Raw genomic sequence first — 11,640 nt, forward strand, 5'->3', positions numbered from 1 at the left:
AGTTGGTGGTTTGTGGCTTAAGTTCGCAACTCCTTGGATTTGTTCATGAAAAGGAGGGGTGAATTGTGCAAAAAATCCTTGAAAATACCTTGTATATGCTTTGTTTGTCCCCTGTTGCAGCAAGATGAACCAGTGCATCAGTGGCTGACATGCCACTTTCCATGGCCGACAGGTGGCCGACAATATTCACTAGTGGCCGGCTGGCCACTGATGCAAATCTCCGCAGAGTGTTGGTAAGGTGGAGCAAAGTTGTTATGGAAGTGTTCAATTGTGCAAACAGAAGCTTTCGAGAGCAAAACGAAGGTCTTTTCGGGTGGAAACTGAGCATGTGCATACACATCCTTTGTTTCCTGAGGCAGAGTAGCTAATTGGCTTAGTTTAGTTAGTTTAATTATTAGTTGCAATTATTTTGTAATCATTTAATTGGTTAGTTAGCTAATTAGTTCGCTTGTTGTTGTAATAATTAGTTGATTAGTTTAACTAGTTATTCATTTTGGTTTGTAATAATTAGCTTAATTAGCTTAGCTTAGTTATTCATTCGGACTCTCCTTTGTGAAAGGGTAATGTAATAATGTGTATGTCTTCCAACCCCACATATTTCTCCCTTTTATTTAACTGCTTTTGATGGTTAGATTAGGGAAATGTTTCAATTAGCATACCTTATGCTTGCATCCATTCATTTTGTATTGCATGCACTGGGGCTTGGCGCATTATTCTAACTGCATTGTCATTTCAATAATTCTTTGAATACGTGCTTAGACCGTATGCTATTTAAATTGATCCATATGCCATATTAGTAGCCGAGCCTATTAATTGCATCATTTGCATGTGTTGCATTAGCCATTTAGCATAGTTAGGAATCATGCATTTTTCTAACTCTTTTGTTTACCTTAGCTTGGAGTACTAGGTGAATTTTTAGTGCTTTAGTATACTTGCATGAGTGTGAGTGATTGCCATGTCTAGCATGCTTGCCATGAGGCTAAATGTTTACTTGTTAAACTGTTTGAGTGCCTGTGAATGAGGGCTTGTTGCTTGAATTAAAATAATTCAATAAATGTACGTTTAAGCCCACTTTGTTTAGTGGCAAATTCGCAAACTTTAAGCCCACTTGAAGTGGCAAAATCAAACTCTTTTCACAAAACAAACATGAAATTGAATTGTTCCAATTCGGGCAAACTAGTCTATACTTGCTTGTGTGTATCACATAGTAATGCTACCCTAGTAAATCGGAACAAGAGCATATAATGTTGATAAAAATCATATCATGGTTAGTTGAGGCCGGTCTTTGATCGGGCAAGCGGGGGTGCTCAACTCATGACCTTCCTCTCTCGTACCTAAGTTTTCGAGCTGAGGCAATTTTGATGATGACGGACATGTGGCCTTGGCATGAGTCATGGATTTTCTAAATTTCTCCAAAATAAAATATTTAGGTGGCGATTTCGTATCTGGTAAAACAGTCCAATTTTGACATTTTTGATCCAAAAATCAATTTTCCAAAAATTTGTTGGATTTGGACTCTTTGGTGTTTATCAATTTCACATTGCACTTGTGAGATTAGATTCAGAACCATGGGAGTCCGAACTGTAGGGCTTTCTTTCAAACCTTCCAAAAAGGGGTGCGAAAAAGGCGAGCTACAGGATGCAACAAGTACAGTTCTTAAAATAGGGCAAACATTCATTTAATAAATAATATCATTTCGGAAAACAGTACAGTTAATCATTTACAGAATAAACATAATTGAACACAGCTTTACAGCATTGTTACTCACTGTGGGCTCCTTGGAACATGTGCTAAATTGCACTAAAGACGCAGCACTCGATCTAAACAAATAAATTCAAGCACAACAACTCAATTACATCCATGCCGAATTCAATCATTTCTATTTCTATTCGCTTCGTTGCTTATTCGGTCAATTTCTATTTGTTGTTCACTTGTTCAGTTCTAATTTTATTCGTTTACTCATGAGATGCAATGCACATGAAAAAAACTTTTAAAATGATGAAAATGGAGGCCTAAAAGGTGGAAAAGAGGAGCGAAAAACAAACCGGGGCTGCCCAAAAGGGCCACACATGCGGAGGTCTTGGCCACACGTGCGGATGCAGGACCATCACGCATGTGCCTCCCACACATGCATATATTGCAATGTGCTTAGCAAAAATTACCCTATTTTCCGCATGTGTGGGGCTCAAAGCCGCACGTGCAGTGATGTTCCAAAACTAGTTCAAAATCTGCTCTTCTTTTGCAGCTCAGATTTGCAACTTTTCGTCTTCATTTTTCAAGCATTTCACACCGAAAACTCTCTAACAACAATTCATTCATAACATGTCCAACTTTAAACAAGATTATAATGTAAAATTAAGTTTTAAATTTCATTCAAAAAGTTCAACTCTTCAATTGATTTGTCTAATCATAAAACTTGTTTCCCTTAAGTTTCAAATCTTTAATACTCATGAATGTTCTTCTTAATCATGAAATTGCATGCAAGTAAACAGATGAATAATCATGAAATTCAAGAATTTTTCCATGCATGATGAAATGAAGAGTTAATTCATTCTTTCCTTTATAAAAACCCATGCATGTAATTAATCTATACTTTCATGAACAAAACTTCCAAGTCAACATATATTCTTCTAAGCTAACCTTGAATTTCATGAGTGATGAGCAAACTTCTACAAATTTATGAGATTTAAGAAATCAATTCTTACCAGAGTAAGTGAATTATGAAGGATAGTGTGAAGTTGCAATGGCTTCTTCACTTTCTCTTCTTCTCTTATGTTGAGCTCTCACTCTCCAAGTCTCTCTCTCTCTCTCTGTCTCTCTCTCTGTCTCTCTCTCTCTCTCTCCCTCTACGTGTAATATAGAAGAAGTTCCACTAGTTTGCTTCTTTAGTTTCTAATTAATGAGTAAGATTTTGTATTATTGGTATATTTTGTATTATTATAATGTTTTTTTGTTTAAAAATCACTTAGGCTAATAATCACATTAATTTAATGTAAAACAAATTCGCTCAATATGATTCATCTTTAACATCTTATAATCTTAATTACACTAAATTAAATTATACTAAGGTGAATTAGTCTCTAATTTCCTATCCAATTATTTAATTATAACTTGGTAAAATTAGCAAATCAAACAGGTTTAATTTCACTCTAACCTATCTGTTCACAATAATAATACAATATTGACCAATGCAAACATATATCATACGGCACATAATTCACAATTGGCATATAATCACACAATTAACTTTAAGCACTCAATTATTATAATTAATTTACTTAATTAAGAAGGCGATCGTCACATTCTCTCCCCCTTAGGATGTTTGGTCTTCCAAACTCAATTACCTTCCTCCAGGAAGAATATATGGTCAAGTGAGAAGAGGTTCGGGTATCTCCTCTTCATATCATCTTCTCTTTCCCAAGTTGCATAAATACCACCATGATTTTGCCAGTCTACCTTTACTAACAGAATTTCTTTATTTCTCAACTTCTTGATCCGCTGATTTATAATCTGAAGGGGCCTTTCTTCAAAAGTATAATCATCACTCAACACCACATGGGTAGGTTCAATAACATGAAAAGGATCCCAAAGATAATCCCGCAACATTGAGACATGAAAGACGTTATGCATATGTTCCATTTCGAGGGGAAGTGCTACTTGATACGCTATTGGATTAATCATTTCAATGATTTCATACGGCTCAACATACCTCGGTGCTAACTTGCCCTTGGTTCCAAAGCGAGTTTGCCCTTTCATCGATGTCACTTTAATAAAACATGGTCACCCACTTTATATTCCCTATCTCGCCTTCGGACATCCGCGTAACTTTTCTGTCGACTTTGTACGGTTTTCAATCATTGTTGAATCAACTTCACCTTTTCTGTTGTTTCATGCACAATTTCAGGCCCAAGTAAAGGCCCATCTCCAATTTCTATCCAACAAATAGGAGACCGACATTTTCTTCCATATAAAGCCTCGAAAGGCGCCATACCAATGCTTGAATGAAAACTGTTATTGTAGGCAAATTCAGTTAGAGGCAAGTGAGTTTTCCAATTCCCTTGAAAATCAAGCACACACATACCCAACATGTCCTCCAGAGTTTGGATTGTCCTTTCTGACTGGCTATCTGTCTATGGATGGTATGCACTGCTCAATCTCAATTCAGTACCCAATGCCGTTTGCAGACTTTGTCAAAATCTTGATGTGAACTTCGAGTCCCTATCAGAAATAATGGACACAAGCACTCCATGCAATCTAATAATCTCATTAATGTAAATTGTAGCCAACTTATCCGCATTATAAATTGTTTTGACAGGTAAGAAATGAGCAGAATTAGTAAAACGATCAACAATTACCCAAATTGAATCCATACCTCTATTGGAGCAAGGTAGTCCAACTATGAATTCCATGGTAATATACTCCTATTTCCACTCCAGTATTGGCAGCAGTTGAAGCAATCCACGTGGGTCGTTGATGCTCGGCTTTGACTTGTTGGCAATGTAACCATTTTGACACAAATTCAGCTATTTCTTTCTTTATTCCCGGCCACTAGAAATTAAGCTTTAAGTCTTGGTACATTTTTTGTATTCCTTGGATGGATAGAAAGTCTTGAATTGTGAGCTTCTTGCAAAATTAATTTTTTCACATCAATATCATTCGGTACACATAATCTACTTTGAAATTTCAACACACCATTCTTGAAAACAAACTCCGAGCTTCGTTTGGATTCTCGTTCGGCAATGATCTTCTTCAAAAATTCATCTTGTTGTTGTTTCTCTTTAATTTCCTCGATAAGTGTCAGTTGGGCAGAGATAGCAGCTAAAGTCCCACCTTGTTGACACAAAACAATGTCAACCCTAAATGTCTCAAGGTCATATAGCAATTCTTTTTACCCGGTAAGTAAACAAGCCAAATTCCCAATTGATTTTCGACTAAGTGCATCAGCAACAATATTAGCTTTCCTCGAATGGTACAAGATTTGCAAGTGATAGTCTTTTATCAATTCCAGCCATCTTCGTTGTCTCATGTTCAACTATTTCTGGGTAAATAAATACTTTAATCTCTTGTGATCGGTACAAACCTCACATTTTGCCCCATACAAGTAGTGATGCCAAATTTTCAATGCAAATACTACTGCATCAAGTTCTAAATCATGAGTCGGATAGTTCTTTTCGTGTGGCCTCAGTTGTCGGGAAGCATATGCTATCACTTTCCCATTCTGCATCAATACACACCCCAAACCCTTATAAGAAGCATCACTAAAAATAGTAAATCCATCCGTACCTGAGGATAAGATGAGAATTGGTGCAGTCATAAGTCGAGTCTTCAATTCTTGGAAGGCTGATTCTCTCTGATCAGTCCAGTCAAACGGTACTCATTTCTGTGTCAACTAGGTTGAAGGTAAAGCAATCTTGGAAAAGCCTTTCACAAACCTTCAGTAATATCCGGCCAAACCCAAGAAACTCCGGACTTCAATAACATTAGCAGTTCTAGGCCAATTAACAACTGCCTCAATATTCTGTGGATCCACTGCAATGCCATCTTTATTGATTACATGCCCCAAAAACATAACACTATGAAGCCAGAATTCACACTTCGTCAGTTTTGCATATAATTTCGGTTCTCTCAAGGTTTGCAAAGCAATTCTCAAATGATGTTCATGTTCCTCTTTGCTTTTGCAATAAATCAAAATGTCATCTATAAAAACAAGCACAAATTCATCGAGGAATGGTTTGAAAATTCTATTCATGAGATCCATAAATGTAGCAGGCACATTAGTAACTCCGAAAGGCATAATAAGAAATTCATAACGTCCATACCTTCTTCAGAAAACATTCTTTTCAATGTCCTCAGCTTTGACTTTCAATTGGTGGTATCCGGATCTAAAATCAATCTTGGAAAAGACTTGAGCACCTTGTAATTGGTCAAATAAATCATCAATGCAAGGCAACGAGTACTTGTTTTTCACTGTCACCTTGTTTAGCTCACGGTAGTCAATGCAAAGCCTCAATGAACCATCTTTGTTTTTCACAAATAAAACTAGAGCACCCATGGTGATGTACTGGGCCTGATAAACTTTTTGTCCAACAACTCTTGCAATTGGATTTTTAACTCTTTCAGTTCAGTAGGTCCCATTCGGTAGGGAGCTTGGAAAATTGGTTGTGTACCTAGTATCACCTCAATAGTGAACTCAATCTCCCTGTCAATCAAATCCCTTGGCAAACCATCTGGAAAAATATCTGGAAATTCTTTGACTATAGGAATCCTATCCACATTAGCTTTAGTATCAGTAGACACAGTCAATATACAACATAAATACCCTTTACAGCCCTTATTAATCAATTTGAATGCTTTCATAGATGAATCAAGTATGAGGGAGGTACAACACCAACTCCATTAAATACAAATTCGAGCAGTCTAGGTGGACGAAAAATAACTTGTTTTGTTACACAATCAATGGATACATGATATTTTCTTAATCAATCCATTCCCAAAATTACATCAAAATGATCAAGATTCAGAGGCAGCAAATCAACAAATAAAAGCACATCTCCAATAACAATCTCACATGCAGGATTCACATAAGCACAAGTCATGGACCTCCCCAGCAGGTGTAGACCGCCTGAACTCCGTTTTGCGCGCGAGGGCGCAAATTGTAGTTCTAGCTACTATAGTTCGGACTCTTGTCACGGTTCTGAATCTAATCTCACAAAGTGTAATGTAAGACGGATAAATCACCAAAGAGTCCAAATCCAGAAAATCGTTTTGGAAAATCGATTTTAATCAAAAAGCACCAAACATGGATTGCTTTGCCAGATTTCAGAGTCGCCACCTAAATATTTTGTTTTTGGGAAATTTAGGAAACCCTGACTCGTGCCTAAGGCCATGTGTCCGTCATCACCAAAGTTGTCTCGGCTCGGGAACTTGGGTACGAGAGGGGAAGGTCTTCAAATGAGCACCCCCGCTTGCCCGATCAAAGATCGGCCTCTACTAACATGATATGTTATTTTTGTAAACACATGTGTTCTTATTCCGGTTTATTAGCTAACATTACTATGTGATGCGTACAACATACAAGTATAGACCAAATTACTCAATTTGGAACAAAACATCTCATGTTTGTTTTTCGAAAGTGGTTTGAAGTTGCTACCCTCAAGTAGGCTAAAATGCGGATTTGCCACCCTCAAGTGGGCTTAGAAAAACAACATGATTTTGCCACTCCGCAAGGTGGGCTTAAAACGCACATTTTGATGAATTGTTCCAATTCAAGTAATGAAGCCTTCATCCATAGCCATTCAGGCAGTTAAACACTTAAGCAGATAGCCTCATGGCAAGCATGCTGTCATTGCAATCACTTACACGCATGCAAGGATGCTAAAGCATAAACACTTACAGTGTACTCCGAGCCAAAACAAAAGCTAGTTAGTAATCATGCATGATCCTAGCTATGTCAACAATGTGTAATGCAACACATGGAAAAATGCAACTAAATAGGCTCAACTATCTAAGATGACATATGAATGCAACACTTGATACATGTATTCAAATAGGAATTGAAATACAATGCAGTTTGAATGATGCACTGAGCCCGGTGCATGCAAGACAAAATGAATGATGCACTCATGCAAACATAAGTCTGCTAATTGAAACATGCCCTAATCTAACCATCGAAAGCGGATAAATAAAACCGAGAAAGACATGGGGTTGGAAGACATTCACACACACACGCACACTTATTACAACATTTGCCCTCTTGACAGAGGGTTCGAATAATAAGCTAACTGGCTACACTAATTAAACTAATTATTACAAACCAAAACTAATTAACTATTGCTAGTTAATCTAATTATTACAAAACAAATCGATTAATTAAGCACATTAACTAATTAAGTACAGAATCAATGAATTAACTAGCTAAGCAAAGCAGTTAAAAGGCCTCGAGGGCGAGGGATGCATGCATGCTTCGGTTGCGTCCTCTCGGAAATCCACCGCCTTACCTCAAGATGCCTCTGTTTGCACACTTCTGTACTTTTGAAAATTATACCAACTTCCAGAATGCTTCTGTCTGATCTTAAGAACACTCTGGGGGATCATCGGCCAGAGTTGGTGGCCATCGGCCACTTCTAATAGCTGATTGGCAGCCTTGGTGGTCGGTCGGCAGCTTTGATGGTCGGTCAGCCACTGCTGCCTGCAATTTCTCCTTTTGCTACAACAGAGCACAAACAGAGGCATGGTAGTGTATTTGCAAGGAATAGTGTGTGAAACTACACTTCTTATCATGTCTCAAGCTCAAAGGAGTGTAGTGCTCAGCTCTCGAGTCACCAATCACGCACCTCAATGCATGATGGCCAAAGAGTCAAGCTTGCACAATGCTGATGAATGTACAAGTAACACACAAGACTCGAGAGGCCTCCACCCTATCATGCACAATCAAGGGGGACAGCGACTAAGAAATAAGGCACGTTTCGCCACTTCAAGTACGAAACGTCCCTCGTTTCTTGTGTTTGGATTGACGTCCGATCCAAACATATGCAATGCAATGCAAACATGTTATCTTGGCATGTTTTACTTGATTGATTTTGTTTATATATTTTAACATTACCAATCCATTCATTAATCAACTTGTCCAAATATGAGAGTCCTCTAATGAGAGAGAGGTCTATCAAAGAGAATGGTTTAAGGCATGGGAGAAACCAATGCCTTGGACTAGGGGTAACCCTCAAAAGATGGTTAAAGCCATTTAAGCATAAGCCTCAATCCCAAGCATTAAACACAACCTCAAGACTAACCAATCCTCAAAACAAATCAAAAATGAAGAAATGAGGGAGATGGTAGATTTTTCAGTGCTAAAGTTGCATGATAAACAAGACTCTAACATGCAAACACTTCAATTACAACATGCTAGTAGGCTTAAACATTGAAACTAGAGAAGAAAACAACACTAGAACCATGCAATACAATGCTCAATGGACTAAACCAGCCCTAAACAGACCTCATGCATGCCAAAACAATGGCCAAAATGTACTGAGATGATGGTTTGAAAGGCAATAAAATGATGCTCATGCAATGGCTCACAAACAAGGCATAAAGGTGCAACTCTCAAGATGACTTAAAGAGTGAAAAACATGGAAGTGTGACAACACTATATGCTCTGAAATAACATACCAAATGATGCCAAGACATACAAATACCTTAAGCCAAGCATGCAAGGTACCTCAAAACTCAAAGCTAGTCAAGGTTATTGCACTACAAGCATGCATAACAAGTATCACACGACCAAGAGGGCTCAAAACAGAGCTAAGGCATGCCAAAATATGAACAAAAGCATGTTGGAGTATAGCCAAAATGAGCTAGAATAATAGGCTAAAGAGACAAGCATGCAAGGCTTGCTAGCAAGGCTTACACTACAAGTGTATAAAGCATGCAAGAGGTGACTCCACCAATCAAAATCAAAGTTATAACATGCCAAAATAACACAAAGAAACATGCTTGAACTAAGCTAATTCAAACCACAAGAGCATGCTACTTTGTAAGGCTAACAAGGCTAGTGAACAAGATTGCACTACAAGTGCAAGAAGCATGCAAGAGGTGACCAAGACAGCCAAAAACAGAGTCATGGAAGGTCTGAAAAGTCACAAAATGAGCCTAAACAAAGCCACTAAGAAGTACAAATACATGCTCTTTTGATAGGCCATCAACACATGCAAACAAGAGAAGAGGAAGGGGGACAACCCCCACCCATTTGGGACCTCAAAACATGGTTTTTGTCACTGAAAAACCTCTGAGTTTTAGTGGTAAAATGGCCCAAAAAATTGGATTTGAAGGTGGTGAGAAGTTGCACAAAAGGCCTCACAAGCCAAGGAACAAAAAAGGAGAACAACCCGCTAGCCAAACAAGGCACAAGCCAACACTTTTAGGACTAAAAAACAGAGGAAAAACAGAGGTTTTTGTAGTTCAACACCACCACAAAACAGCCCCAAAGTAGTTGAAAACTATGGCAAAACAGTAGTGCACAAAGAGCTTAAAAGGGATAAGGGGTTACCTTTGAGGCACAGCAGCAAATCATTCTCTTTTCTGAGCCAAACAACCTTCTAACAGCACAAAAATAGGTTCCAAGGGACCTCAGCCCAATGGTGATCAACTTTGACGAAGGAAGTGTATGCAAATATGTAAGGAATTCTCACTTTCAAGCCTAAAACAAGAGGAGAGAGGGAGAATTTTAGAGAGAGAGGATTCTAGAGTGAGAAGCTCTTAATTTTCTCTAAGCCTTGAAAATGTTCTAACCTTCTTGAATATATGAGATATGGCTTCATATATAGCAAAAAACAAGAGCATGGTTGAAAATATCTGAGCTAGGACAGATGGCACAACCTGGAAACAGCTTTAGGACAAAATATCATCAAAAATTCTGAGTTAGGGTCACTCTTGGCTGGCCGGCCATCTTTGGTGCCGACTTGCTACTTGTGATGGCCGACCAGCCATCTTCGTGGCCGACTGCACACATTTGTGGCCGATAGGACATTCTACTCTGCAGGTCCAACTTCAAATGGGCATAACTCCTTCATATGGACTCCTTTTCACGTCATTCTTGTGTCCAAAGTGAAGCCCCAGAAGTCAGCTTTTCAATGTTGGTAGCCTTGCATCAAAATTCCAAATGTGCTAAGAGATAGCCCTCTTTTAGTGAAGACTGCTCAGTTTTGATCCTAATGAATTGATGCCCAACTTCCAACAACCATATCTCCCTCACCCGGACTCGCCTTTAGGAGATTCTTGAGTGAAAAATGAAGCCCCGGAAGTCTTCTTTCCAACGGTGGTGGCCTCATAGATTAAATCCAAGTGTACAAATGGATAGGCCTGATTTACCGAGGGCTGCCCGGCTCTTTTTTAACGGTTCATGCCCAACTTTTTCCCCAATTGGGTTTCTTCCTTCTTCTCCAACTTTCCTCAACACCAAACCCCTAAACAAGGTGTTTTGAAAGATTTTTCAAAGATTTCATCTCTCTTTCATTCATTTCCACTCTGTCCTGACTCGGTTTACCGAAAAGTGCAATATTTAACAAAATGTAAGCCTCGGAGCGTCGCAGAAACCTTTTCAAAATATTTTGAAAGAGAGGGCCTTAAGGTCTAAGAACCATTCAAAAGAGTTTTGGTCCAAAAAAAAAAAAAGGGGGTGTGAGGTTTGGATTTGACACTCTCTTTGCCAAAGAAATCGACCCTTTGCATAGCATAGCCTACATTACAAAGTAAACCAGTAGTAACGCCCAAGTCTTAAGGGCAGTAAAAAATGGGGTGTCTAAAGTTGCCCCTCTTTGACAGAGCTCGGAGTCATGAAGTGATGTGAGTGAATGTTAAAGCCCAGAGACGACCCATTTTTGACAAGGCCGAAGACTTGGACAAACAAACAAAATACAGATAAATAAATGGTTGAGCCCATAGTCTGCCTACGTATCCCTTGGCAGGGAATCAAACTAGCGTAGTTTAGGGGCATGATGCAAAACGGCAAGCAATATTACAAAATCAGTGTAAATGATATACAAGGCAATGAAACAATGCAAATGATATGCAATGTAATTGAGATAATCAAACGACAAACAGTGCAAAACCACACAAATATCATAAAGGGATGGAGATGCAACATCA

Source organism: Camellia sinensis, chromosome 12 (assembly GCF_055761805.1).
Source record: "Camellia sinensis isolate YWXY chromosome 12, ASM5576180v1, whole genome shotgun sequence".
In the NCBI taxonomy this organism is placed as follows: domain Eukaryota; kingdom Viridiplantae; phylum Streptophyta; class Magnoliopsida; order Ericales; family Theaceae; genus Camellia; species Camellia sinensis.